Genomic DNA, 4702 nt, shown 5'->3' with positions numbered 1-4702 from the left:
ACTGGTCTGTTCAATTGACAGCATTTCATCCACATGACAATTTTTAGCATGAATCTTGTATGACAAATACAGATATTACCCTTTCACAAGCACACAAAATACATGACCTTACATGTTTATTGTCACTTTTCTTTCTTTCTTTTTTTTTATATCTTCTTTTCACCCATTTTTTTAACAAAATATTTTTCTGCAGATTTATTAAACAGAACTGTTCAAAATAATTAGTTTTTAACAAATCAGACAGCATTATTACACAGTACAGCTAGTTTAGCAATCTGCACAGACATAAACTTGAATAAATGATTTCTTGACAAAACAACATATTTAAATTATTAACACGACTATATTTTGTAGCAATAGCCAAAAATACATTGTATGGGTCAAAATTATCATTTTTTCTTTTACGCCAAAATTCATTAGGATATTAAGTAAAGATCATGTTCCATGAAGATATTTTGTTAATTTCCTGCCATAAATATATCAAAACTTAATTTTTGATTAGTAATATGCATTGCTAAGAACTTAATTTGGACAACTTTAAAGATGATTTTCTCAATATTTAGATTTTTTTGCACCCTCAGATTCCAGATTTTCAAATAGTTGTATCTCAGCCAAATATTGTCCTATCCTAACAAACCATACATCAATGGAAAGATTATTTATTCAGCTTTCAGATGACGTATAAATCTCAATTTCAAAAAATTGACCCTTATGACTGGTTTTGTGGTCCAGGGTCACAAATCACATACGCTCTGAAAATACATGGTAACAAAATGAGCGTCACCAATGTTATAAACTGTCAGTAGGGCTGTCACGATTATGAAATTTGGCTGACGATTAATTGTCTCTTGGAGAGAGAGTTTTATGCTGACTGTCATAACTGAACATGACGTGCTGTTTGAATACTGAGCGGAGGATGACTGATAGCTGCAGCAGAAGGAAGATGAGTTTCTGTAAACTTCAATTCTGTCCCTCACATTAAGATATGGAATGGCTTCAGATGATATAGTGTAGGGCTCCAGACTGCGACCATTTTTTCTGCCGGTGCGACTACATTTTTGTGTGCTGTCGCACTGGCGTGAACACTGCGTCGGTGAGATCGCGAATTCGAAAGTGAAAGCATCCGAAGCCCGCGGCTTAACACAGCAAAAGAGAAAGAAACTCCAGTTCACAAAATTTAAATCACAAATAATAGCCTACTACTGATGATAAAGAACGGGTTGAATGTGAACCACTTTCGTGTCCATATAACTATAAACTATGATAAAAGTTCATCAGCATGCATTGAATAATCCCATGTTGTAGAGCAAAAGATTGTCTGAAACAACCGCGGTTAGATCAAATAATCGCGATTAGACGGTTATTTAATTATCGCGACAGGCCTAACTGTCAGTGTTAAATTCACTGACTTCCAGAGAGCATAGCTCATTTATTTCATATTAAGCTTGATAACTGTTCAACTGATCAATGCATTTGTTGAAATCTACGATCGGTTACGATGCTTTTTTGGGAGACGCAGCCCTGGAGTTTATGACCTTGGCATGCCCATTCATTAGGACCTCTGTATTTTTAACATGCTCATTATTTTAGTCCAGATAATTACTGCTTGTTGGTTATTGTAGTGCATTATTTGATGTCTTTATTTGCATCATTTTTAAAGGGATACAGTTCGAAACAATAAGGCTGTCATTTTAAAATTCAGGCTTATAATAAACGGCTTTCAGTGAAGACTGAAAATCAACACACAGATTATAGACTACGAATATTTTCTGTTTATTCATACATTTTACATAACAATCGTGCTTTTTTTTGTATGACACCATTTAAATAGCCTACATGTCCTATGTTATAATTTTAGGCAGTGTAACAGTCAAAAATATACGAAACAATATTATTTCTTACGAGACATAAATTCTATTTGTTTTATAATCCTTTTTATAATCCTCTTCACTCATAATTTCCATTAGATATGTGCTTCAGAGATCAAAATATTATTGCAGAAAACAGCAATTGTTTTTCAAATATCAACATTTAGACAAAAACGCAATGGAGTACAGACATTCACGGTTACATGTTTTACACAATACAATTTTACAATAAAGCTCCAGATAAAACTGCAGTAAAATAACTTTGTACAAAATTCAAAGGACATAGCCATTTCACATTGTATGTAGGTACGTATCTCCTCTTAGTAAACATGTTTAACGTGACCAAATGCTTTTCACATGTAGCTGCCTTTGACGCAAACTGTCACCGCATCATTGCCCTAGCGTCGGAGAAGTCTGTACTTTTGGGGAAGAAAGGGCCAAAACACCCTCATGTCTTTTAGTTTGTGCTACTTACTTAAAATATGGTATAACTATCATACCACAGAGATATTTTGTATACTTTTTCAAAAAAGTATGGCACAGTAAAGTAGTGTAAACCGTTGTTATGGAGTGGCCAGTTTGTGTGCGTTCCTGTTTTGTTTTAGCACTGCACCTATTCAACATTTTGGCACATGAAGTAACTAATGGTCATGCAAATCACGACTACATTAATCACAGGCTTAAGGAGCTGATATGCACTCGGGGTCAGAGACATATCTGAGATTTTTTCCCCTTTTTTTTTTTTCTTTCTTTTTTTGGATATTCCTGAGGGGACATGTAAATAGAACACTGAATTGACAGCACTCTTCAATAATCTGTATAATAATCAGCAAAAATATTCACCCTGTGTTTTGTGGTGTTTTTATTTTCTGTATTTTTGTACCCTGTGCTTTACAAACTACACACTGGCAGGCATAGATTTGATTTTGCTTAAGTCTATGATTTTGGTCCTTGGTCTCAACATTAAAGTACAAAGCATTCTAAAAATAATTCTAAAAATGTTTTAATCACATACAAGTATTTCTTTCTTTTTTATCTCAGAAAAGAAAAACAAAATAGTAACAGTCTCTCTCAACACAAATATTCAACAACACGTGACGGGTCACCCAAGGGCTCTATCTACCGATTAGAAATTATTTGTGCTTCAGACACGGGGCTTGCTTGATACACCTTGGTTTTCCCAAATGACCCAGAATGTAACATAATCTTGCCCAGTTTCTCATTGATACTCCCGCTTTGTCCCCAGTGCAACATAGAAACAGTACATAGCTCACATAAATAGCTGTCACATACTCTCCTTAAATCTAACTCACAGTATAACCTTAGTAGAGACAAATTCACATAATACATAGTACAAGTCATTTAACATTGACACTCTTTGCTTCACATTTGGAAAGCTTACAGAATTTGTGTGTGTAAGTTTTTCAAATGCAAGTGTTTTTGTGCTTTATATATATATATATATTTATTTTTTACTTTTGCTTACTTTTAGCTTGATTATGTATGACCCCTGGAGGTAGATGATTCTATTACTGTATAAACATGGAAGTCTTCTGTGTTGTTAATCTTTGATTGCTCTCTGCTGGGGTTCAATTCTACTGGTTTTAAACATTGGCATCATTGCCAGGGTTAGTTGAAGAAGAACTATCTGCCTGCGGCTGCGGCTGCGGTGGTTGTTTTGGTTGCTGTGGTGCTTGGTCTGGTTGCTGTGGTGATTGTGGTTGCTGTGGTGATTGTGGTTGCTGCGGTGATTGTGGTTGCTGCGGTGATTGTGGTTGCTGTGGTGCTTGGTCTGGTTGCTGCAGTGATTGTAGTTGCTGTGGTGCTTGGTCTGGTTGCTGCGGTGATTGTGGTTGCTGTGGTGATTGCTCCGGCTGCTGCGGCTGTGTCTGCAGCTGCTGTTGGTCTGGCCCATTCTCCTGAGCACGCTTGACTGCTGGAGGCTGCAGCATTATCCTGATCCGCTGAAATGAGGCCCAGAACCAGCATCAGTGAGCACAGACACACCATACCATTCATTATTGTATTTAATTTCAGCTCTAAATGAAAACAGTTACCTCCTTATATGTGCCCTTCAGGGTGAGGAACATGTAGCCCATATAACCAGGTATGAGAACCATAGAGGACAGAGCCATGAGCCAGCCCACTCCTTGACCCCATTTAGGGAATACATAGTTGTTCATTGTAAGAGGAACCATTTGCACCGCGCTGAAGAGGAACACGCCCTGTAGAGAAGCTCTGTTTACAAATACTGCAGTTTTCACATAATTACACCATTATGATTCTTACTGCTGAAGACTTAAAGACTATAGACACATTCTTAAGTATGTCTTATCATAGTCGAGGAATGGGATGCCAAAAATGAGTATATGGGACAAATTAAAATGTAAAAACACTGGGATCAAATATGGTAGTTTGAGATTAAGGGGGCAAAATCATAGCAAAATCAGATGAGAACACAATTTGAACTGAATTGAGCTTGATAATAAAATTAACTTTGCAACACTGTCAAGGGTTATTAAACTGAACTGAATCAACATTATGATGTGATGAGATGTGAGATGGCGCCGGCGGTGATGGCTGCCTCCGTGGCGTGCTCTGCAGTTGTTTTTATGTTTTTGTTAATTTGTCCTGTCTTTAGTTATATCCCTGCAATCAGTTTCACCAGAGACGAATTGCTGGACATTTGGCAGTACACACCACCCGATATTTCACCGGTTTTCGATTATTCTGATGTTTTGCTGGACATTGTTGCTGTTGCTGGGAGCAGCGGCGCTGTTCAGACGCTTCAGGACGCGCAGACGGGGGAAGCGAGCCGGCGCGCTCGTGAAGCT

General features: G+C 37.3%; 1 pseudogene; it reads right to left on the bottom strand.

Annotated features, from left to right (window-relative positions):
• Positions 1–3322: 3322 nt before the first annotated feature.
• LOC107684877 (sodium- and chloride-dependent GABA transporter 1-like) overlaps positions 3323–4702 on the bottom strand; it is an 11429-nt pseudogene continuing 10049 nt past the window's right edge.

Source organism: Sinocyclocheilus anshuiensis, unplaced genomic scaffold (assembly GCF_001515605.1).
Source record: "Sinocyclocheilus anshuiensis isolate Anshui unplaced genomic scaffold, SAMN03320099.WGS_v1.1 scaffold429, whole genome shotgun sequence".
NCBI lineage: Eukaryota > Metazoa > Chordata > Actinopteri > Cypriniformes > Cyprinidae > Sinocyclocheilus > Sinocyclocheilus anshuiensis.
This window is presented reverse-complemented; position numbering and strand designations above follow the sequence as displayed.